Source organism: Dermochelys coriacea, chromosome 1 (assembly GCF_009764565.3).
Source record: "Dermochelys coriacea isolate rDerCor1 chromosome 1, rDerCor1.pri.v4, whole genome shotgun sequence".
Classification (NCBI taxonomy): Eukaryota; Metazoa; Chordata; order Testudines; family Dermochelyidae; genus Dermochelys; species Dermochelys coriacea.
This window is the reverse complement of record NC_050068.2, coordinates 164,626,493-164,652,707: the sequence shown is the minus strand read 5'-3', so window position 1 is coordinate 164,652,707 and position 26,215 is coordinate 164,626,493. Positions and strand designations below refer to the sequence as shown.

At 44.6% G+C, this 26,215-nt stretch overlaps 1 long non-coding RNA gene and 1 pseudogene across 1 annotated transcript; one reads left to right on the top strand and one right to left on the bottom strand.

Moving 5' to 3' along the window:
- The window catches only part of LOC119851732, a 47,774-nt pseudogene extending 26,992 nt beyond the window's left edge, over positions 1–20,782 (top strand).
- LOC122458772 lies at positions 9,866–12,687 on the bottom strand. The gene is made up of 4 exons (XR_006279013.1): positions 12,396–12,687; positions 11,826–12,021; positions 11,607–11,737; positions 9,866–10,780 (listed from the first exon to the last, which is right to left on the bottom strand). It is a non-coding gene; the product is annotated as an uncharacterized LOC122458772 (long non-coding RNA).
- Positions 20,783–26,215: the final 5,433 nt, after the last annotated feature.

The following is a 26,215-nucleotide window of genomic DNA, read 5'->3' as shown; positions in this document are numbered from 1 at the left end:
CCAGGCTCTAAGACTTGCTGCTGTGGGTGTTCTTTTGCAATGTAGACATATTCTTAGAGGTGAAGTTCCTGATTTATAGGTACTTGGACCTCTGGGTGGCTTAATGGGCACAAAAAGCAGGGGCACTGTCTATAAGCATCTTGCTTAAAATGTTTGTGTTTATAGTTTTAACAAATTTCAGCAAAATCTGTAGCTGTTAAGGAGCATTTGTTTCTAGGAGGGGCTAAAAATTCATTAAGATAGCTTCTGCTTCTCAAACTGCGTACTCAGATTGAACGTTAAAAGCTTGGTAAGGGAGTGAAATTGTACACTTTGGGCTACTGTCTATATATATCTAATACAGTGTTCTGTAAGGCAGTAGCTTCTCGGTTTCCATTACAAATCTGATCTTGGCCACCAGCCAAAAGTCCACAGAACTGATTGTCGGACACAAAATTAGCACAGGTCTGTAGCTGAGAGAAAAATTTCTCTCAATTTTTAAGTAAATTGGACAAAGTGTTTATAAATTACAAGATATTAAAAATATAGGTGTTCAGCAGAGTCCACAAAGTCTTCTAACATTCTCTTTCCTTCAGTAGAATGAAAATAGAAAGGAAAGAAATGAAAACTGAATTTACTGTTTTCATTTAGTTGTGCCCAGGATCTAAGATTAGATGATGATAAAATTCAAATTTTATATAGTTATGTCAGAATGGCGTGTTGGCTCTGTCAGCTTTAAAATAGGCCACCAATTGACTACAGGAGACAAACTTTCATTAAAAAAAGAAAAGTCTCTAGTTCTCTTCCTGTAGAGATAAATTTGCAAGGGAGGCTTGTCAATAGAGAAACAGTCTAGCAAAGCTGGAGCTAATTAGACAAGTTTGTAAATTAAGACACTAAAAAATGGTGTTCATCACAGTTAGAATATTCTATTTAAAACTTTTGCCAGATCTCAGCTTGAGAGTGAACAGTTGGAGATAATTAAAATTAGGTCTGTTGGGTTTCTCTCTGTTTGCAATATGGTGCATGGGACCAAGCTTCTGAACTTTACAATCAAGTTTTGAAGGTTATTAAGTGCTCAAATAGGAACATGAAGGGCACAGCAGGTTATTACCACCATTACACTGCTCCTGGTGAACCTGGGGAAAATCAGTTGGGTGCTGATAAACTTTACAAAGTATGCTGACTGCTGGCTCAATGGCAGTGCACCAATTCACCCTTCAGTGCACACAATTACCTATCATAAAGTGTATGGCAGTGTTTCCCAAATGGTAGGTCCTGATAGAAGGTTTAGATGAGTCATGAGGCCCTAGGTAAATATACACTTGTTCCAGCTTGATGTAGAGGGGAGATCTGGGAGGTTGGAAAATGGCCCTGCCCCATGCTCTCACTGCAGCGGTGGCTCCTGTCCTGCGGGGCTGGGCCCAGCTCGCCACCCCTAGCATTGAGACCCAGCACAGGGTCACAGCACCACTCTGGTTTGTCCTGGTTGTCTCTCCCCAAACCCGAGTGATGCTGCATCCCTCTCCGGCCTAGCCCTGTGAAACAGGAGGCACCATGTCAGTGTGGGATGGGCTCGTCCTCTAACCCCCTTTTCCCCACTTCCTGTCCAGACAGGGCCAGTATTAGGATTGTGGTACCAGGGTGGAGGTTGCATAAATGTAATGGTGTGTCACAAAGAAAAAAAAAAGTGCAGTGGTGGGTCGCTTATTAAAAAGTTTGGGAACCACTGGTCAGTAGCAAACTCTTCTACTCTCTGAATTCTGTCACTTTGAGCCACCTTCATAGCACAAGGCAACCCCTGCACTTTCCATGGTGGATGTAAATGGCCTGGGGCTTGACGTTTCTGACTGATCTGGGACAAATGTCACTTTGCTCTATCACTGTTCATCTACAGCAGTATGTTTTCAATAGGCTGTGCAATGCAGTTCCCGTAAGCTTTAATGTGTGTTGCACAGGAAGATAGCTGCCTGATGTTTTTAAAATGTAGAAGATATTATCGATTATACAATGGTTTATATCCAACACTTTTGCCGATCTATAAACATTTCAATCATTTTCAGATACTTATAGTTGGCGGATACCTGAAATCTTCTCCTGGCTCCAAACAGAGGGGAACCTCTCAGAAGAGGCGATGGCCCGAATGTTTAATTGCGGGATTGGTGCTGTCTAGATGGCAGACAAGGAGCTGGCTCAGCAAGTTCTGAAGGATGTACAGAGGCATGAGGAAGCCTGGCTGATTGGAAATGTAGTCCCAAGCCACACAGGTTACTGGACCTCTTAACTTGAAATAAGAAAAATGGAATTCCATTCATTAGGGCCTGATCCAAAGTCCACTGAAATAATGAAAAGCCATTAATTGATTTAAATGGGGTTTGGACCAGGCCCTTAGAGAGACTCTATTTAAGCTGTATACCGACACAAAGTAGATCATTAAGGATCTAATCCTGTGAAGTTTTGAGCACTTATTAGGAGATGACATGCTTTCACGTGCACTTCTCCTCCACTCAGCACCCTTTAGAACTGGGTCCTTCATTCTTCGGTATAGATCAAGTGAGAAGTAATTTGTTACTAGAGATGGACCTTACTAAGACAGTGGACAGATACCTGTAAAATTGCTTGAAACTTAGGCAAATCTCCCTAGAGTCTACAGGCATATAGGCACTCCTAATGTTATGGCTGCAATAAAATAATTATTTCTTTGGGTCATATTTTACCAACATTTTGTCAACAAAACTTCCATATGACGATAGCAGTAGTTATTTTGTGCAAAGTTTTGTGGGTAGAAGAAAGCTACTGTTACATGCTTGTGTGTCTGCCTACTGGTAGTTAGATCATCCCCAGTTAGGTGAATCTCCATTAAGTAATTCCATCCACTTGGGTGTGCATGCAGTGAGACTTTCACCAGGCCCTTTATGAGCTGCAAGCTGCAGCTTTAGTAAGGGAGACATGAGGAAGTTTTGGTTCAGTTGAGATCACTTTTAGCATCCCCTGTAGGGCAGTACGAGGTTGGGAGGGAGGGAGGGTAAGATAAAGGTTTGATATGGGATGGAAGAGATCTGTTAATACATCTTTACAATTTTAGGTCCCAGTCTTGCAAACTGTTACATGTGAGTAATTTTCCACATGAACTCAATGAGATTAGTTAAGTTATTCACTTCTATATTTCAAATATTGTGTAAATTTTGATGTTAGCATAAATTATCATTGATAGGTTTGCTTAGTTGATTCTAAATGGAAAGGTATTTTGATATTTTACTTTGAAGGATCTTCTCATGTCAAAGTCAAGAATCTCCTTAAAGCCTTGCAGTTAAATAGATCCCAGTTTCTGCAGAATGCTGCTGATGTGGACAGTCACCTGCATGTCGAGCCCAAAAAGACCAAAGTGAAAGTAGCTGTTCTCATCTCTGGAACAGGCGAGTTTTCATTTTTCATCGCCCACGATGACATCCTAACACATGAAAGGCCAAATTCAGCCCCACTGTAAGTATTTGCATCTCCATTTACTTTACTGCAGTTGTACTTTCTTAAACGAGGACTGAATTTGACCAAAGATCAAAAAGATGTTCTGTACTAGCCAATGAAAAACATTTCTCATGTGTCACAGGGTGGGTGGCCCTTCTATCAGGAGATAAGTCTTAGCCCACCTGTGACACAGTTGACTTGCCTTCCCAGATTGAGAGAATGAATTAGTCATATGACAGCCAGTCATGAGACTAAAGCAGCTCTCTGGGAGGGTCGAAAAACAGAGACCTGTAGACAGCCAATGGGGGACTGCAGAGTGAAGCTACAAGAAGAGAAGTTTCCTGCAGTGGTCCCTGAGGAAGGAACTTGGGGCTGGGTAGAAAGACCCAGCTGGAAGATTTGTTTTCCGTTTTGGGAGAAGGCCAAAAAGGCAGGCCAGGCCTTGTCTTCTCCATTGTCTCCAAGAACAAAGGACGAGACAGTACCTCAGGGAGGAGGGGCTGTGCCCAGTTTAAAACTCAGTGGAAGACTTTTTTTGTGTTTGTTTGGAACTTTTGTGTTAAAACCAGATCCCAGGATGGGCTGTTATTGGACTTGTGAAAGTCTCTTTTTTTTTTTTTTTTGAGTTATTGAGTATCGGAGGGGAAACTGAGGCAGGGGACCACAAAGCCACCCTTGACCAGAAGGCGGCATGTGGGAGGCAATTGACCTTGTTGCACACTGCTAATCAACAAATTCTTTAGTCTTTTGCCATTCGAGTGCTTGTTAAAGGAGATAGTATTTTCATGCATCCAAACACTTTGATGAAACATACGAGAGGATTAGATCGCTCAGGTGCTGGTAACGCATTGTTGCTACCTTGCCAAATCAAATAAAACCCATGTCAGTAGTGACCACAAATTATTATCTAATGGCTGTTTGGTGAACTGATGTGGTGCTCTGTCTGATTCTCAGTGGACAGAAACCACCACCACCACACCTGGCACTAGCTGGTCCCCCTACTGTCACTCTCAGGGCTGGTCTCCACTTGAAAAGTAGAATGACCCAGCTATGTCACTCAGAGGTGAAAAAAATCCATGCCCTTGAGTGACGTAATTTAAGCCAATCTAACCCCTAGTGTAGAAATACTAGGTCAGTGGAAGAACTCTTCCATCAATATAGCAACTGCCTCTTGGGGAGGTGAATTAACTATAGTGATGGGAGAACCCCTCCTGTGGCTGTAGTGTCTACACTGAAGCACTACAGCAGCACAGCTGTGCTACTATAGCATTTCAAGTCTAGACAAGCCCTCAAAAGAGGCCAGGGATTGAATACACACAGAGGCTGAACTGTGCTTGCACCCCAGAGGGGCTCCCTCCAGGCAGGTCATGTCTGAAACGCTGCTTCAGTAATGGGGGTTAGCTTGTACTGGCTATGGCTGTGGTATTCCTGTTGTATGGATAAACAGGACTTTGGTCTTGAAGGCTGTCTAACTGGCACTCATCCTTAGCACAAACTTCACATATAAAAATGGAAAAATATTAAAAGTTATATAAAAGTAGTGAAAGGGGATAACGTGGTTGGCAAGATTTCTCCATGTAATGGAAATTCCAGAATGTGTAGCATTACAGAGGGGTGAAATATAGGATAGACTGAAAAGGACTCAAAGCTCTTTGAAAACGGGTTCAAAACAGATTGCCAAAAATATTTAAAAAACAAGGCATTGTTCAATAACAGCCAACATGGAACACTCCTAACTGTTGTTTATTTAGGACCAGATGTTATCCCTGGTGCCCTCACTCAGTAACTTTGCTAGGCATGGGAGAAGGGGGTGAATCCTTCCCTTAAATAAGAGAGCATAATTGCTGGAGTAATCTATGTAACTTTAGTGCTCCTGCCCCCCTACTCTTTGCCTGTGCACATCTGCAGCTGGACTCTGTGTACTTTGTAGTGAGCTTTCACTAGGTTGCAAGAGGGGCTCTCTATGCCTCTGGAAGAGGGGAAAGGCTTTGCCCATTAATCTGTCTGAGCTCTTCTCATCACTTGCTGTTCAGAGATTGTTACAATACCTATGCCAACTTTGGAGCCCCCAAAAGGAAAGCTGGTTTCAAGTTGTTGCAAAAACTTTATCAACAAGTATTGTTTACCCTGGGTTTTTAGAATACTGAAATTGGTTTTGGTTTTCTTTCTATTTTGAGGTAGCAGGGAACAAATAACGCACTGTCTCCAGTTAGTGAAATAACAAGAACAATCATTTAACTCTACATTCCCTCTATAGTAAAGGAATCCCTTAGCCATTACATAACTGAGGAGCTGAAACTCCAAAGGAAGTGCATTGAGAAATGCAAAGGGTAGAGCATTTAGGGCAAATCCTGCTCTTGTCCATGTCTGTCAGGGTCAGACATAGCTGAATCATTATAGTTTTGTTGTGTAGAAAGGGGCAAGATTTGGGGGAGTCTGCACCCATTGCATACCGGAGCCTAGCTCAGTGGCATGTTTTGCTGAATCCTGGTACAGGGGAATGGAGCAAGAGTGGATACATAGAGGGGCATGCAGTAGTATATGGGGCTGTTGCAGGTATGGGGTCCTGAAAGCAGTCTGTGGTGGGACTTAACCCTCATTACCTGTGAGGCAAGGGAAAGTACCCAATTAGTCCTGCTCTGAACTTGTGGGTAACTAATTGCCTCCTGGCCAGAGGAGGAGGAGCCTTGTAAGTAGACTGAGGGAGGTTAGTTGGGGAGAGACTGCTGAGGAGACAGGCCTCTCTGGCAAGAAAAACAAATAAAAAAACCTCACCCCTATCCCAGGGCTTCAAATAGGTTGGATACAATGGAGGAAGAATGCTACAGGAGCAAGTTAAGCTTCTGCAGGAGAAGCCCTGTGGTAGGGCCAGAAAGGGAACGACAGTAAAGCCCGATAGGGGCAGAAGGTCAATTTTTTTGAAGACTCATTTGGATTAGTTTGTGCTACCCTCGAAAGAGTTTAGACTCTTATGTGACTTGACTGAAGGGCCAAGTCGTACAACACCCAGAGGGGGAGTTGAGAGAAGATGGGGGCAGAGAGAGGCTAAGGAACTAGCCACTATGGGTGGCAGGGGGTGCAAGAGGCAAAGTCCCCTGCAACACTGCTTCCAAGGCACAAGGGGACGGTGGGACACGCGCAGCCAGAGAGAGACCTAGGGCGCAGTGGATTCCTTCCTCTCTGCCCCACCATTAAACTCTCTGAGCCACATGTGGTTCCTTGAGTTGCTGTGTGGAAGGGGTGTGTTTATCCCTTAAGGCCTGACTGTAAACAAACAATTCTTAAAAACTGTTTCTATAAATAATATGTGCATGAGATACAGCAGGCCTTTGACCGTGGTTAGTTTACACAGAGTTTACCTCTTTTTAATATAAAGGTTTATTGGATTGTTTCATGTTCATGTGTCTGAAGTGAAAAGTATAATCCTTTCAGACAGAAATAATGCTTTAGATGCTGTACAGTACTTACTACGCCACAAGGCCTTGATCTTTTAGGGGCTTCTGGGAACTCCAGTAATGTGTGTATGAAGTAGTGATGTATATGGAGCCAAGACCATGCTTGTGCATTAAAATATATAGTTAATATAGATAAGTGGCCATATTTTTTAGTAGGCATCGTTTACTGCACCTGTAAAACTTGCATGTGCAAACGACTATGTATAAGCGGACATTTACATGCACAAAAAGGAACTGATGCATGCAAATAGGACACTTACCTGAACCAGGCATTGTCAGCATGTATGAATGTGGCTTGTTCTGTGTGGAAATGGATGTGCCTACACAAATGTTATGGGCTTAATAATGGCAGCCCATGGAAATGTTGAACATAGTTTTTGTGGACCCCAAAGACACAATTTGTTGTATTAAGTTGTTAGGATTTGTGTTCATAGTTCCTATCTCTTTGTAACAGATATTCTTCTTTGAGTTGTGTCCCTATGGGTGCCTGTGCCTCTCAAGCCTTTGATCAGAGATTAAGTGTGGGCAGTGTGCGTTTAGCCCGTGCATGCACCCTATGCCTCCTCATGCTAGACACCGAGGCTATTTTGGGATGCGCTCGGGTACTTCTCAACCACCCTGACCTGAGAGAGATCCTTAGCATGTCAGCCTTGAGCGTGCTTCAGCTGTCTTGTACTCTTCTATAGTTTTGTTACTACCAGTTAGTTGTTGTTAATTGTTATCGTTAGTTGGGTAGAGATAAGTGGTGAGAGGTGTGTTTTGCTTCTCTCTCCCCCCTCAGAGAGACTTATTTTTCCTGGCAGGGCATACCTGGCTCGCCATGCTTCAAATATTGTCTCTCCAGCTAAGAGGCTATACCTGTGTATACTCAAAGTGTATCCATTGCTTGGGGGAGTCCCACCTCTCCCAGAAATTCAACTTCTGCCTGGCCCTCAAGGCCAGGGCAAGGAAGAGCAGGGAGAATGAACTGAGACTGTTGAGGATGGAACACTCCCTTTGGCCAGCTTCTGAGTCAACTCAGGAGACACCCCCTCCCCTGTACATCTGTCTCCGGACAGATCCAGTGTCCCTTCAACTACAGCACAGCCTTCCCTTAATAAGAGGAAGACATTGGAGGCTTCAGGGAAGGCTTCTAAAAAGAGGGCATGGAGGCTCATCTTAAGAACCCAGCTTCAAAAAAGCCCAGGTCCCCATCAAGATCTACAGTCTCAGAAGCCTCAACCTCTTGACTCGGCACCATTGAGTTGAAGGACCTCTCCTCCAGTTCTGGCTGGGCCGGAAGGACTTGGAGCTTAAAGAAGAGATACTGCTCCGACAGGGTCTCTGTACCCACCACTAAGGACAAGGAGGGCAAGTGTAAGCGCTTCAGATTGGCACTGTCTGGCTGTTGGTACCTACCCATTTGGCACCTCAGTACTGAACAAGCAACTACACCAGACATCTGTGCATACGTCAGTATAATCACCATCAATAGCACCCTTGGCTTTGGCTACCATGTCTTCAGCTACTGCATCAGCACTGATCTTCTACTTGCTTGTAATGGATGAACTCCTTATAGGTACTGAGAATCTCTGTATACCAAGACCCTGATCTCCAGACCACCATCCTACAGTACCGCAGGACTCTCCACCCTTTTCTGCGGGTGCTCTTCCATTGGATGATATTGAGGATGAAGGAGACTTCTGGTTCATCTCTTTTATTTCTGTTCAGGGTTCTCCAACATATCCTTTCAGGAACCCATTCTTTGACAGCCACAAGGATGTTTGCACTTGTCTTAAAGGGTGGTGGAACCAACCCTGCATGCCACCCCACTCCCATATGGGACCCCTGGGCTGCATATTGGTGGCAACTCACTGGAACACCAGTACCACCTCATAAGAGGCCACAACTGTACATTCCTCTCCTCCCCTACTAGCCCGCAACTGCGAGGAGGAGACATTGAAGGAGCAGAGGGCGAGGGGGGAGGCCATTCCTGAAACACCTATTTCAATGATGCTGGTTCTGGCGGGACCCAACTGAGATTGCCAATGCAGGACAAATTGTTTAAACCAGGACAGTTATAGCCCAAGGCCGGGGTTTTTCCACCTCTAAGGCAAACCAAACAGGCCAGACAGAGAGGACTTTGGTTTTACCCCACTGGCTAACCACAAGTCACACAAGCAATTCCCTTAGACACTGCAGTTTCCCAGTATCACCACCAGTGCCACTCGTTATGGGGACAAATGGTTATGAAAACCAATACCCCAGTAAAAGAAAAAAGATTCTCTTGATCCCAAAGGACCAAGCCCCAGACCCAGGTCAATATACAAATTAGATCTTACCCACAAATCATGCTGTTGCCAATCCTTTAGACTCTAAAGGTTTATTCATAAGAGGAAAAAAGATATAGATGAGAGCTAGAATTTGGTTAAATGGAATCAATTATATACAGTAATGGCAAAGTTCTTGGTCAGGCTTGTAGCAGTGATGGAATAAACTGCAGGTTCAAATCAAGTCTCTGGAGTACATCAACAGCTGGGATGGGTCATCAGTCCTTTGTTTAGAGCTTCAGTGTAGCAAAGTCCCTCCAGAGGTAAGAAGCAGGATTGAAGACAAGATGGAGGAGCTGCAGCAGCTTTTTATAGTCTCTTGCCATGTGGTCTCTGCTTTCTTTGTCCCCAAGACAAGCTGTCCATCACATGGCATGGAAAAACCTCAGAGTTCTGTCCATAGGCATGTCCCTGCATGCCTTGCTGAGTCACAGGGTGTATCTGCCTTCTCCCAGTGGGTCAGTTGTATAGCTGATGGTCCTTAATGGGACATCAAGCAGGCTAGGCAGAGCTGACACCAACTTGTCTGGGGTGTCGCCCAGAAGCATAGCACAATTTTGAAATACAGACAGGATAGAGCCAATACTTATATCTTTAAATACAAAAATGATACATGCATACAGATAGCATAATCATAACCAGCAAACCATAACCTTGTCTTAGACACCTTATTTGACCCCCTCTTATAAAAGATTTGGTGCCACTAAGGACTTTGGTTGCAACGATGATCTATATGGTCTCAGTTCATGTCAATAACGTCACAATCTTCAGATGAGGAGGTTATGCCTCTGCCACTTCCATGGCTGACAAGTTTCAGTAATTTCAAGACCTCATAAAGAGGATAGCTGACACTCTTCAGATTCCACTCAGAGGTCAAGGACTCTCAGCACAAACAGTTGGATATCCTGCAATCAGCAACATCCTCCAGAGTGGCATTACCCATTAATGAGGGTCCAGCTAAGACTGTGTCAAACACCTGCCACCATTCTGCTAATGTGTGAGTGGGTGGATAAGAAGTAGTCTGTCTCTTCCCCACCCACACACACTCCCCGGGATTCTGGTGGTTTTTTTTTTGTTCTCCCCACTCCTCCTAGCTCTTTGGTGGCGGGTGCGGTAAATGAACGTGGATGCGGGGTAGGCAACACTTCTCCAATTCTACCCCCATATGACAAATATGACTGGATCTCTTTGGATGGAAGTCCTATTCATCAGTAATACTGTAGTTCATGATTGCGAACTATCAGGTGGTCATGGCCAAATATAATTTTACAAACTACCATAGATTTACAGCCTGTATTGACTATCTCCCACAAGAACGTAGGGAGCATTTCCAGTCCACCATTTGAAGGTGCCAATTACTGGTCTTCAAGCATCCTTGGATGCTGCAGACATGGCTGCCAAGTCCATCTCCACAGTGGTAGTGATGGACATGGCATCATGGCTCCAAATCTTGAGGTTTCCAAGAGAAGTACAGAACATTGTTGAGGATCTCCCCTTCGACAGCCATAAGCTTTTCTCTGAGACCATGATGAGTTCTTACACACACTGAAGAACTCTAAGGCTACTATACACCTACAAATAAGAGAAGGTTTAGTAGGTCACAGGCTGCCCAGAGATCACATCCTGCTCAGGTCTCCAGATTGCATAGATTCACCGTACCCTGTCCCCCTCAGGAAAAGACACATACATTTCAGAGAAAGAGGGCCGCCTACCCACCCTCCACAGCCCCCTAGTCATCTTCAAAGCAGCAGTGTTGACCGGTTGTTTGAGGGCTGGAATTGTCCACCTCTGGTTTTACAGCTGTGTCCGTTTGCCCACTTTCCCTCCCCCCCCCCCCCCGCTTTTGAGATGGCCTTTCTGAATTTCCAAGATGCTTGGCCGCTGATCAGTATAGACAAGTGGGTCGTAGAGGTCATAACATTAGGCTATGCCATCGATTTTTACATCGCTCCCTCTCTTCCACTCCCCTTCTCTGTCCCTCTTCAGGAACCCCTATTATGAGCTTTTATTGAGACAAGAAGTGAACTCTCTTTTTTTCATTATGAGCAATGGAGCAAGCCGGTCCCCCCCCTCCCCAGAAGGGCAAAGGGTTTTACTCCAAGGATTTCCTTGTGCCAAAGGAGGATGATGGGTGGAAAATGATCTTGGATCTAAGACTTCTAAACAAGTTTGTAAAGTCTCAAAAGTTTAGGATGGTGATTCTGGCAGCTATAATTTCTTCACTGCAGAAAGGGGATTGGTTTTCAACCCTTGATCTACAAGATGCCTATTTCCACACAATACACGCATCGCACAGGAAATACCTATGCTTAACTATAGGCCAAGATCACTTCCAATACCAAGTACTTCCCTTTGGTCTTTCCTTGACTCAAAGGTTTTGGAGGTATTGGCTTCTTACCTCCGACATGAAGTGACTCTAGTTTTCCTGTACTTCAATGACTGGTTAGTCAAGGGTTGCTCCTACAAAGCAGTGCTATCTTCCACCCAGGCAGCCCTTGCTCTGTTCCAGGAGCAGAATGGGGTCATTAGCTGAATGTTAAAAAAAATTCCACATTAATTCCTGTACAGAAGATAGTTTATAGGGGCGTCATTGGACTCATTGACAGCTACAGCCTACCTTCCCTTAGACAGATTTGTAAAGGTGTCAGGTCTGGTGTGGGCAATTCAGGGGAACCCTTGAACCACAATAAGGAACTTTGTCTTTGGTTTCTGGGGCATATGGCAGCTTGCACCTTTCTGACTGATCACGCGAGGAGGGAACATCTCCACTGCCTTCAGAGTTGGCTCATAACTTATTCTCCAGTTGGACACACCTTGGACAGACAAGTGACGGTTCTTCTACACGTGAGGAATTCCCTAGATTGGTGGAAAGACCAACTTGGTGTCTGTGTGCATGTTCCTTTCTGTTGCCCAGCCCTATCAGTAAATTTGACAACAGAAGCATCAGTGCCCTCAGACCCCACCTTGACCTGGCAACTCAACTGGATACTAATTTACCTTTCTGAGACCTCCATTTGAACCTGAGGTGACCTGTTCTCTGTTCCATTTATCTGTGAAGAAGGCCTTTGTAGTAGCCATCAGGTCAGCCTGTGAGATTGGGGAGACTGGAGCTTTGATGGCAGGTGTCCCCCCGCCCCCATGGTATTCAAGGACAAAGTGTCTTTACATCCACATCCTAAACTCTTACCCAAGGTTCTGTTGGAATTCCACCTTAACCAATCCATTCATCTACCAGTATCTGTTACAAAGCCACATAGTTCTCTGCAGGAGTCCTGTTTTCATGCACTAGATGTTAGAAGGGCATTGGCTTTCTGTTTAGATAGGACCAAGCAACCTCAAAAGTCAAGTAGGCTCTTCATCTCCTTTGCAGATAGATCCAAGGGGTCCACGAGCCCTGGTTAGATTATTGAGATTAACATCTGGATGTATTATTGCTTGTTATGGTGCAGGCCTTCATCCCTCAAAGAGTGATAGCTAAGGCTATGTTTTAGTCATGGGTATTTTTAGTAAAAGTCATGGACAGGTCATGGGCAGTAAACAAAAATTCATGGCCCGTGACCTGTCCATGACTTGTACTATATAACCCTGACTAAATCTTGGGGGGAGAGGGGAGGGCGGCCTGGAGGCTCTGCGTGCTGCCTCTGCCCTGAGTGCTGGCCCCGCAGCTCCCATTGGCTGGGAACCACAGCCAGTGGGAGCTGCAGGGGATGCGCCTGCAGATGGAGGCAGTGCACAGAGCTGCCTGGCTGCGACTCCGTCTAGGAGCTGAGCGATGTCCCTGCTTCCGGGGAGCCCCCAAGGTAAGCAGTACCCAGAGCCCTCACCCTCTCCTGTGCCCCAGCCCGGAGCCCCCTCCCACACCCAAACTCTTGCTGCTGCTGCTGCTGCTGCTGCTGCTGGGGGAGACGGGCGCGGTGGCCCGAGACTGCCCCAGCAATGGCCGATGTGGATTGTCCAGGGGCTGCCTGAGCTGCTCAGGCAGCCCCCGGCTAGCTGCACCGGCCACTGCAGAAGTCCTGGAGGTCCTGGAAAGTCACAGCATCCATGACCTCCGTGACAAACTCACAGCCTTAGTGATAGCTGTGATAGCATAGTGATTCGACCAGATCATAAGCAACATCCAAAGCGTTACTTTAGAACATGCCAGTATCTGAGATATGTAGGGCCGCTACATGGGCTTCGGTACGTATGTTTTTTTTCGAAACATTACGCTTTAATCCATGCCGTCTGAGCTGGTGTGGCACTTGGTACTACAGTAATATCTTCAGTTCTAGACTCCGTGTGAAAGCTCCCTTTTCCCACTGGAGATACTGCGTGGAAGTCACCTGAAGTGGAGAACCCATAGGGAGACTGCTTGAAGAAGAGGTTACTCACTTTGTGCAGTAACTGCGGCTCTTTGAGATGTGTCCCCCTATTGGTGCACCGCTACCCGCCCTCTTCCTCCTCTGCTTCAGACTGTTCCATATGGGACATTCGGGTGCAGAAGGAACTGAGGGTGGTTTGCCCATGCAACCCCATATAGCCTCAGTGCATGGCACGAGGAGGCATAGGGCATGTGTGTGGACCAAATGGACCACTGCTAATGGAAATCTCTGATCATAGAATCATAGAATCATAGAATATCAGGGTTGGAAGGGACCCCAGAAGGTCATCTAGTCCAACCCCCTGCTCAAAGCAGGACCAAGTCCCAGTTAAATCATCCCAGCCAGGGCTTTGTCAAGCCTGACCTTAAAAACCTCTAAGGAAGGAGATTCTACCACCTCCCTAGGTAACGCATTCCAGTGTTTCACCACCCTCTTAGTGAAAAAGTTTTTCCTAATATCCAATCTAAACAAGGGCTCAAGAGGCGCATGCGCACCAGAAGTGTAGCACCCCTAGGGGGACACATCTCAGAGGACATTAGTTAATGCACAAAGTGAGTAAAGTCGTCTTCAGCCTACTGTTTATAATACTACTTGTTCTTCTCTTTTAATTTGAGGTACAAACCTTGCAGCACTTATCGCATATGCAAAAGAACCAGCAAGCTGTGCACAGATAGCTCTTGTCATCTCTAACAAGTCTGGAGATGTGAAAGAATTGAGAAATGCAGCCCGGGCTGGGATTCCCACCTGGGTAAGGACATCCATTTCCTTTCAATCACCAGAGAAACAGCTACTGTTTTTACAAATCTGGCACAAGTTTTCAATAATTCTTGCCCCACATTTATTAAAACTTTTTTATGTTAAGTTGTTACCTAAGTATAAAACAATGACATCAGATAACTAAGATCAAATCCAAAATCATGTAGGATCTGATCCAATGCTCATTGAAATCTGTGGAAATCTTTCCATTATCGTCAATGGGCATTAGGACCCCAATTCAGTAAAGGATTGAAGTGTGTGCATTGAAATCAGTGGGACTTCAGATGTATGCTTGTTTTGCTGAGACCCATGCAGTTTACACCTTTAACTGCAAAGAGGAAGAAGAAATCAATAAAATATCTTTTTTTTTTTTTTTGGACCGCATGTGCACACTTTCCCTTCCAGTGCTGCATTTATCCATCCGCTTCTTGAGCATGTGGTGAATATTGGCATAAGAAGACCTCCTATTTCTCACACCATCCCCAAATACTTTCAATAGCAAAGTGGTTTTGATTCTGTTACTATTATTCAGATTAAGTAAAACCTCACTGCCCAAGGAGTCCCACTGAATTCAATTGCATAGCATAGGCATACAATAGAAAAAGAATAGTACACATTGAGAACAGTGATACCATCTAGAGACTTCTGTCTTAAAACGTAGTGAGCCAAATACATGTTCTTATAATAATATTTAAGATCCTGAACCATTCTCTGTTCATAGGGCTGTGGTCAGACAGTAATGAAGGACATAGTAGCATTTAGTGGTTCTCCCATGCATCTGACAGTTTGAGCTAGCTCCCCCAAACTGTTAAACTGGAGGCCCATTAAATTTTCTCCAGCAGTATATAGGCTCATATCTGAAAACGTGTGTTAAGGGCCTTCAAAAGGTTTTCATGGGGAAGAGGAACACTGCTCCATCACCTATATTGTTGAAAGTCATCTTGAATGGAATTTCAGAGTAGCAGCCGTGTTAGTCTGTATTCGCAAAAAGAAAAGGAGTACTTGTGGCACCTTAGAGACTAACAAATTTATTAGAGCATAAGCTTTTGTGAGCTACAGCTCACTTCATCGGATGCATTATCCGATGAAGTGAGCTGTAGCTCACGAAAGCTTATGCTCTAATAAATTTGTTAGTCTCTAAGGTGCCACAAGTACTCCTTTTCTTTTTTCTTGAATGGAATTGAAACACTTCCGTTGGGTATCAGGGTTTTGGCCTGGAGTAGGGAAGAACAAAAACTTTGCTCATCTTACACACAATGTTTCATCAGTCCAGTGTCTTTTAAAATAAACTCCCTGTTGCACAAGTCAATGACTGTAAAAATTATGGTGCTGCTTTTGGTGAAATCATATTGTTTTAAAGTAAATCCATTCACTTTATATGCATTCTTCATGTGCATCTGGATTCAGGATAGGAGTAAGAACTTTGTCAATCATATCGTCTCACATGGAAAAAATCACTAGAAAACACCCTTTTAAGGAACACTGCTGCACTGGCTGGCTGGTGAACTTCAATGATGCTATAGATCAGAGATCTGCAACCTTTGGCATGTGGCCTGCCAGGGTAAGCCTCCTGGTGGGCTGGGCCGGTTTGTTTATCTGCCGTGTCCACAGGTTCAGCTGATTGCAGCTCCCACTGGCTGCAGTTCGCCGCTCCAGGCCAATGTGGGCTGCGGGAAGCGGCAGCCCGCCCCACTTCCCGCAGCCCCCTGGCAGGCTGCGGGCCAAAGGTTGCAAATCCCTGCTATAGATCTTTTCCATTTCTGCTTCCTATGATTCTGTGAATTGCAAACACAGATTGATAGTACACATGAGCACTAGCAAGGCTATAATAACTTATTTTAAAATACTGGTATATTTTGGCATGAGCCTATTTTGATTTTCCTTTGTTCTCAAAGTAGTTACCCTCATTCTTACACACTGAGTCACTTTTAGTGTTTTGGATTTGGTTGTTTTAATATTTTAGGTAGTTGACCATAAATTGTATGGCAGTCGCTCTGAATTTGACTGCACAATTGACAGAGTCCTTGAAGAATTCTCTGTTGAACTGATCTGTCTCGCAGGATTTATGAGAATTTTATCCAGTGCTTTTATCAGAAAGTGGAATGGTAAGAAACCAGAATAAACAATTGTTAGCAATAGCTGTAAAAGAGGCATGAAAAATATCAACATGCTGTGCTGGGTATAGACCTGGGGCACTTACTCCTTGCCAAGAATAGCAGAGGAACTAGGAGTGAGACTGAATTCTCAAGTCCCTCCCTGAGCTGCTCTATGAGCAGCAGAACAGTGCACTGCCCCTTACTCTGGGCTTGAGGTAAAACCATGATGGAGCCTAGAGTGAATAAGGCTATTAGAATCTGACCCACAGGGTATATCTACACTGCAACAAAAGTCTTGTGGCACAGCCATGGCTGGCCTAGGTCATCTGACAGACTGTGGGGCAAAAAATAGCATTGTAGATGTTTGGGCTTGGGCTGGAGGCCAGACTCTGAGACCCTCCTCCTCGGGGGTTTTTGGAGCCTTGGCTCCAGCCTGAGCCTGAAAGGCTACACTGCTATTTTTAGGCCCACAATCCTGAATCAACTGATCGAGGCTCTGAGACTTAGTTCCATGGGGTTCTTACTGCAGTGGAGATGTACCCACAGAGGCCAAGTTTCCAGTCACAGATGCCTCCGCCCAGCAGAGGCTGGGAATGCACACTCGTTAGCCGTGGAACCCTCTGTCCTGTTAACAATGGCCCAATTCCTGAGGCCTCAGTGAGAGTTTACTCACTTTTTATTCAGACCTTACTTAGACAACCAACTCCCCCTGTCCCCACAGGGAGTGATCTGTCACACTTTCCCATCTGTTTCTGCACTGGTTCAATAGCAACCCTGGAGAGCGGGGTCTCTCTTTCCCAGCTCCCCTTACGCACAGAGTTGTGAGCTGGGTATGCAATTTAGGGGGTAGAGGGAACCTTATGACCCCTTCCTCCTGTCTGTGGCCATAGAGGACAAATGACTATCTTGCCTTTATCATTTTGCTTGGCTTGCAGCAACAGCTGTATTTTGCTATCCTTGTCCCTGGAAATGTAATATTTCCTAAACTTTTCCCTCAGATCTGGCCCTTCTTAGCCCCACCATCTATGTTTTGCATTTTAACCCTCGTGCACCCTTAGTAAGTTCTGATTGCTGTTTGGAGCCTTCCAGATTGTTGAATGACACCTAGTGCTATGAGCTCTTGCCGACAAATATTTTATTAATTGACTATCTGTGATTTTTATTTTAAAAGAACTTCAGCTTAAATTTTTTTTAAATGATTTTTAGGAAAAATTTTGAACATTTGTCCATCGCTATTACCTTCAGTCAAAGGGGGAAATGCCCATAAGCAGTGCTACAAGCAGGTGTCAAAGTCACTGGCTGTACAGTACATTTTGTACTTGTAAGTATTCTCTTGCCTCTAAGAATTATTCTAACTCTAGGCAAATGATTATTGTATCACAATAACAAATGCATAAATGTTATCCAGATAACATGAGTGTAATGAACTTGGACTGGAAATACTGGAATTATTACCAATAAAATAGGAAGAGTTAAGTTAAATTTCTGTAGGAAGATTAGCTTATGAATAGGAATGTGCAAAAATGGGCCCCAGTCCATTAAAGACCCAATGCATGCTTTACCCTATGCATGTGGATAATCCCACTGTTGCTCTTTCCAAGTGATCCATCCCTTTCAATTGCCTTATTTCTATTGCCCTGTTCTCATTCCCTCCCTCACCCTTCTTCCCTTCACAATAAAGGCTTGTTCCAGTCTTTTCTATCCTGAAAAACTATCCATCAACTATCTTTTTGCACCTCCAACTTGATCCCCCCATTTCTCCCTTTTATCCCCACTCATCGAATGTGTGGTCTGCAACTGATGCATTGAATCCTTCTCCTCCATCGCTTCAGTCTCCCTTCTGCCATCTTCACGCTACCGAAAATGTTCTCACTAAGGTGCCTAGTGACCTCTTCTTGGTCAAATCTCAAGGCCTCTACACCATCCACATCCTCCACATAGACCTTTCTGCTACTTTGGATGCTGTCAACCGTCTTCTCCTAACAACAGATTTATAAATATCTCCCGCTTAGGAGGAAGCTAATACAAGAACAATAATTCTCCAGGAGCCTGTCTCTGTGAACACAGATGATACCGAGGAGACCTTGTTGGAAAGGGTGAAAGAAGCAGAGTGCCAAGCCTTTCCCATTGCCTTGCAGCTGGTGGCCAGTGGAATGGTGCGACTAGGAGCAGATGGTAAAACCTGCTGGAAACAAGGAACCCAAAGCTTGACTCATTATGAAAAGCAAGATTGCATTTCCTCCACTACTATGCTTTGGCCACAACAGTACAATAGGCTTCAGTCAAATGAATGAACGGTCTACTCATTGCTCATTGGTTTTTCTCTGTCTGTTGTTTGTTCTGTCCTGATTTCAGGCAGACCAGTTTCATATCTTTCATTCACAACCGGGAAATATCTTCCCCAATCTAAAATTTGTTACAATTCCTTTGTTAAATCAGTGTTGGAACCTAAATTACCACCTCACATGTTGGGTTCCTGCATGTTCAGCTGTTTGTTAAAGGGGTGTGTGTGTGTGTGTGTGTGTATGTGTACTCATAAAGCAAAGAATTTAAGGTGTGAAAATAACAATGGTTTATAAGGGAAATCTAGATGAATTCTGTAAAATACCAGTTTTGTCAGCATCTCCTTTTGATTGTTAATCTGATTCCAGAAAACCATGAGCTTCACAAATCAGCCCTATGTGAATTGGGGCAAGCTGCCACTAAGCATTCTGCTTACAAGCGCGGATCCAGTCAGATCATAATTAGGTCCCTATTTGACAGGTGAGGGAGATGGAAAAAAATTAGGCAACTTCTTAGGGGAAAAGTGCTAAGTTTGTAGAAGGAGGTTGGTGTCTCTGTGAGTATTCTTCCCCCTTCCATCGCTATAGTTGGAGGCTCCTGGGTGTGTGTTTGTTTTCTCCCTGGTGGGTCCGTAGCTCTATGTGATGGGGAGTGAGCCTGGTTGTTATGGCAGAGAAGGGGAAAAGAAGTGTTAGTTTGATCAATGAACAACTCCATCTGCCTGTGATGTCAGAGCCAAAAATTAGCACAACTAGGTTTAGACATTAGTCATGTTTCCAGAATTAGAATCAAAGCTACCGGTACTAGCAGTTTCTGGGACCCTGCTCTAAAATAGGTAAAAATGCAGCCAAAAAGTTGGAAGTGCCCAATTTTATGGAAAACCTTGAATTGTGTTTTCTGCAAAATAACTTAAGGCCCTCATTAAAGGTGGAGCGAGCTGACAAGCAGCAGATCCAAAAGCCAGCTGTAACAAGAGTAACTGACTTTGAGGGAAGGTTTTACAGAGTGGATTACATTTTTATCAAGCAACCTTTATCTTGTTTAAGTTCTCAGGGAGAAGCTATTTTCCCTAATCTTTCCTCATCCTGTAGGCGCATGTTTTGAAGGTATGTCAAAGCACAATCCAATTTCTTGAGTGGGAAGGGCAGTTTCCAAAGATCTTAAAACTTTACACGGGAGATTACCAGTATATATTGAAGAATCTTTTTGGATCTTGTTAAGGATAGTGAGAAGGACCAGAAATACACATTTTCCAGGTTTCTGATAGCAAGGAGAAAGAGGATGATTTCTCCTGAGTGACTGGGTGCACATACATTCCACTGTAAGGGCTTGTCTTCACTGCTGGGGTAAAGCAATCTAAGTTATGCTACTCCAGCTACGTGAATAACATAGCTGGAGTCAACGTAGTTTAGGTTGACTTACCTTGGTGTCTTCACTGCGCTGCGTCCATGGGAGACGCTCTCTTGTTGACTTACCTTAATCTTCTTGGGGAGCTGGAGTACTGGGGTTGACTGGAGAGCACTCTGTGGTCGATTTAGTGGGTCTTCACTAGACTCACTAAATTGACCCTGCTGCATTGATTGCAGCAGTGTCATCTCCCTGTAGTGAAGACCAGCCCTAAGTGTGTGCATGCCCAATGTACATGAGAAAGACTTTTGCCACCCATTCCAGCAGACAATGCACGTGTCCCCCACTATTCTCCTTCCCTGAACTGAGGGTATAAAGGACATGATAGCCACCCCTCTCTGTTCCTTCTTACCACTCATGGTGGGAGTCAGAGCTCCCCATCGCCCCTGAGATTCAGTTAGCCAGCCTTTTAGAGGCATTCTTGTATTGTATATATTTAGTGTTAGTAAATACCAGATCATTAACTGAGCAAAGATCCCTGATTTCAAATAACGTGCCATGCGCATGGCCAAGATCCCGGCTAGTGATAGACATAAAAGTTGCCTTATCTGCTTAGGCAACAAATGTAAGGCACAAATGGCTTCTTTGTACCTCCTTCCCAACCAGAACAAAGAAACAAAGGGATTTCTGCCTTAAAATAAGTCTTCTGTTAAAGGCGATGCATCCCACATCAGCACCAACACTCCCCAGCATCATTGATGGCCCTGCTGGTGCCAGAGTCAAAGACCAATGCCTGCTGCCTACCAGAGAGATCTTTGAGCCCAGTGCTGTTGGGTCTGGCACCACCAGCGTTAGCAGCTTAGCACTCACCTCTGATATTGGTGCTGTCAATGCTGCAGGCATTCTTCAACTATATTTTTGTCTCTTTCCCCTGGACTTTCTCGTTACATCAGCTGACGCCGACCTTAATGCCTTCAGCTTCATCGGCACTGCCAGCACCAGCAACTTTGCTTACCACCATGGTTGCAGCAGTTCAATCTACTTTATGGGTGCTGCACTGTCAACACTGACTCACCTGTCCTGCATTCTGACTGTCTTGTCCACCAGCACCATTGGATACATCTTTGAGTGCACTACCTTTGGGACAACACAGTATGTTGCTGGTGCTGAGATCTTCCACCGATGCCTATGGGGGATCGCTCCACCATTTACTGAAGAGTTTTGTGTTTCCTTCTCTTCAGACTCAACCGTGAGAGACCCATACCTCCGGGAATGTCTTTCAGGTCTTCATACAGACAACGTTGTAGAGAGACTCAAATTAGAGCAAGAACATTATTATAAAGATGTCCCAGTATGGTGCCATCCACCATGGGCAGTACAAAGACTGGACAGTCCTCCTTGGCTGTTTTCAAGACTATCTAGGTTCCTATTGGCCACTCAATCAAAAGAGTCCCCTCCTCATGTACCTAATAGTGCCTAGAGACAATCCTCTTCCAAACACACAACCACTGGGTCTATTGGAGCCAACAGACTCAGAAGAGAATAAGGATATTCCTGCCCTCCACTGCCCCAGTATTTCTTCCTTTTCTCCAGAGTCGACATCACCTACACTTGGAGGACTTTAAAGGTTTTCAGGACCTCATTAGGAGCCTGGCCACATCTCTGGGGCTACAGGCAGCACCCATGCAAGACAATCTGCATAAACTATTGGATGTCTCTCTCAAATTCCCACTCCATAAAGCATTGCTCTTTCCACAGATGACTTGTTGGATCTCCCAAAGACCCTCTGGCAAATACAAGCCTCTATACATCTCACTGTCAAATGGGTGGACAGATACTCTAATTTTGGCAGGGGACTATTTCTTTAGAGAGTGGCAAACAAGCATCTGACACAGCCTCACCCTAAGGCTACCCCCCAAAAAATAAGGAATACGAGACTGGACTTCTATGAGCCTTCAAATTAAGGTGTCAAATTAGGCATTGTTGTCCAAATATACCTTATTAACAGGTCAACAATTTCAAAATTTTTGGACAAACTGTCTCAGGAATACAGGGATCAGTTTTTGGTCAGAGTTTGCGTGTCCCTCCAAGGAGCGATTGACACGTCAGTGCATCATGTTCAGTGGCTACATAATCCTTCTGCCAGCCGCAACCAGGGCTGGGTTCAGTATCTAGGGATTCCTTTCCATTGATACAACACAGAACCGGCTCGAGCCCCCACCCAGTAACCTGGGAAAATTACATACCACCCTTGGACGCCTTTGAGAGGCAATATTTCCCACTTGCAAGCAGAGTCTGAGTGTAGTAAATAAACTTTTAATAGAAGGAGGGTAGTAACTGGGTGTTAATTTGGGAAAACACCACAAACAGAGTTTATAAACAAAAAGAAAAGGAGTACTTGTGGCACCTTAGAGACTAACAAATTTATTTGAGCATAAGCTTTCGTGAGTTACAGCTCACTTCATCGGCTGCATTCCACCAAATGCATCCGATGAAGTGAGCTGTAGCTCACGAAAGCTTATGCTCAAATAAATTTGTAGTCTCTAAGGTGCCACAAGTACTCCTTTTCTTTTTGCAAATACAGACTAACACGGCTGCTACTCTGAAAAGAGTTCATAAACATAAACCATGAATAAAAGACACAACCCCAAGTAAGTTGGACAGTGTCCTTTTCCCCTCAGGTTCTTAAGTCCAGCAACCCAAAAGTCCCTTTCAGGTGCCCAACCCTTCTCTGCACCCCACTCACAGTTGTCCTTGGTCAGTGCAGACCCAGATTTCAGAGGTGCATCTGCAGCCTTCACCTCCCCCCTGGATGGGGTAAAGAGGTACTTTACTCGCTCCAGTGCTTGGGTACTCACTCACTGCCCGCCACCCTGCTGGCTGCGCCTGCTAACTGCTCTCATCGTGCCTCTCCATCAGCTGCCCTGCTGGCCGCTTGTCGCAGCACTCCACTGCTGCCCACCAGACCTCTCCACCAGCCACCCTGCTGGTCATTCATCACACCTCTCCGCAGCACCAGCCACTTGTTCACCAGCTGACTGTCAGTCACCTTCTGCTGCCACCAGCCTCTCCACTGTGACATCTGCACATCAGCTCTTTGCAGGCCAGGCAGAAACACTGCCCCATCTCAAGTGATTTTAGCTCTTAGCAGGCAGAAGCATAGTTCTACCACAACTGATTTCAGCTCTGATTGAGCATTTAACATAACAAAGAGGCTCATAATTAAGCCTATTTAGCTCTAGCTCTATTCTTTGAACAGTGGGGAGGAACAGCTTAAATCAGTCTAGGGAGGGCCCTTGATAAGGGTGTGCAGCCTGCTGGCTGGGGATTCCTGTCTCCACCCCTCTTACTTTCACAGGACTCTGGCATTCCACCCCCTGGCTTAACGATGTCCTTTCAGCTGAAGGTGACACCCCCCCCCCAATATGGGACAGGTTAAGCATAGTCCTGCTTCCCTGTATTACCACAGTAATTATAACATTTTGGTAACAGCATTTCACTACCACTGCATTCAGTACTAATATGATTTGTACCCAACACCAGCCAAAATTGGTTACTTTGAGACGGCTCTGTGTGCTGAATATCTAAGCTGAGCAGGAGCAAACTGTATTTACATAAACACACTCAAGTCTCTCATCCTCCCAGCTAGCTGTCAGGGAAGCATTCATTCAGACCTGGCTTACATCTACATCCATTTCAAATGAAACACTCTTCTTGATGGCAGGCTCTGGCACCCCCAAAGAGCTGCAAAATACAATACAAGATCTAACATTTGAAGATGCTAAACTGTTTTCCCAGAAGAGCTATGATATGATGCAGATGTTGAAAGACTCTTGTGTGACCCTTCATTTGCTGGGTGGAAGCCATTTAGGTCCCAAATGTAGTACAGACCCTATTATCAGCAGAGACTTCAGGATGTGTCTAAAAGAAGGTCCCTGGATTGGTGGTTAGAACCTTTCCTACCAGAACCAACTGTGACATTGTCAACACACGTCCACCAAGCACTGTGGGGGAGGGTCATTTGGGTCAATTTCAGGCTCAAGTACTTTAGACACCTTAGGAAATTCCATTACAAATAAATGTGATGGAATTTCAGATTATTCACCAGACCTGCGAAATGTTTATTTCCACCATCAGAGGCTAGGTGGTTCAAGTTCTCGGATTACACTGCTTTTTTATTCTGAGAAAGCAGGGAGATGCAAGGTTGTCTCATTTTATGCCAAGAAGCAATCCACTTGTGGTACTTTAGCATAAAGGATAATATCTCGCTAACGGCCTTTCAAGAGTGAGGAGCACTATTCCATATTGCCTCGACTGGAACTTCATAGGCCACCATGAATGATCAATAAAGAGGGTCATTCTGCAGCAGGTCTTCCATCAGTGGGGATACATGGTAATTAATCTCTTTGCAACCAGCGCAAGAGGTTCTTTTCCAGAGTAGATAACAGCCTGGGTTTTGTGACCAGGTGCCTTTCTTCTTCCCTAGTCAAGCTATCTGCTATACATGTGTTCCCTCTGATTCTGAGGGGGATCAGGAAGCTGAAAAGAGACAAGGCAACTTTAATCCTCATAACCCCTGCCTGGCCAAGGCAGTACTGATACACCAATCTACGTTAACACTCAATTCATCCACCCACATCTCTGCCTTTGGTCTAGGATATCTTGTCTCAAAACCAAGGCAATCACTGCACTGCAGCCTACAATCCCTTCATCTTTACAGCCATGGTGCTGCCTGGTGAATAGCAGAAACAGTTCCATCAGAGCCACATATGTAGCAAAATGGAAAAGGTTTTTATCTGGGTGGAATCTTGTCAGTTATCACCAGATAATACAGAAATTAGATTTATATTGGACTACTTATTGCATCTGAAATTCTCTGGTCTCCATCAGTTTAGTGGGAATCCATTTAGCAGCCATTTCTGCAGGACACCCACTAGTGGAGAGGCTTTCCGTCTTTTCACATGCATTGGTTTCTAGATTTATTTATTTACTTACTTAAATTCTTATCCGTGTGTTACTCTACATCTGATCCGGTATCTTTATGGGGCCTGAATTTGGTATTATCTTTTTCAATGGGTTCCACCTTTTTGAGCCCTTGGCAACCACATCCCTGCCACTGCCATCAATGAAAACGGTCTTTCTGGTAGCAATTTATTCCTGCAAAGAGGGTGTCAAAGCCCTGGGCACTTATAGTGGGCCCTGTTTTCAAAGTATTTCACAAAAACAAAGCCTTGCTTTGGCCATACCTTAAGATTTTACCTAAGGTGGTCTCTGCATTCCACCTCAACTTGATCATTCATCTTCCAGTGTTCTTTCCAAAATCTCATTCTACTAAGGTTAAAGAAAGGCTTAATTCCTTGGATGTTCAGAGAGCTCTGACACTTTACCTGGACTGCAAAGTCTTTCGGATCCTGACTTAGACTCTTTGTAGCCTATGCTGAGAGGATGAAAGGGTTACCTGTTACAGTCAAGCAAATTTCACATTGGATTTCTGACTGCATCAAACTTTCCTACAATCTAGTGAAGGTCTCTCCTCTACTGAGGATAACAGTGCACTGCGCTATGGCTCATTCCACTTGGTTAGCCTTTTTGGAGCAACATTCCTGTGGCTGTCACTTGCAAAGCAGCAATGTGGTCATTGCTGTATATACTTTCTCCAGACACTGTGCCATTACTTAGGCTTTTTGAGACAATTCCAACTCTGGCCATCTCCAAGTACAGTAGTCTGAAGTTCTACAATCTGTAAGGAAAGTTCTGGTGAATCACTTATGGTGGAATGAGCATGTGCAAAGCCACTCAAAGGAGGAAAAAATGGTAATTTACCTGTGCAATGATTTGTACCTATTCTTCTAGATGTTTGGTCAAATATACATTCTATAACCCTCTCACCTTCCCTGCTACTTCAGGAATTGTAGATGTGCCTAGTGCACTCATCTATCTACAGTGGACTGTATTTGTGCACAACACATCTTGAAGAACATCAGTCACTGTACAGGTAAGTAACCATTTTAGTGACACAGGAGTCACCAGACTTGATTTGCAATGGAAGCTGAATCTCCATTTTCACAATGTCAAGCCAGTGACAGGCTTGGCAGTGCGGGCTTTTTCCTTTAATTAAACACTTTGCCCAAGTAGATGGCTTATTTTAACTCTGTCAGAGT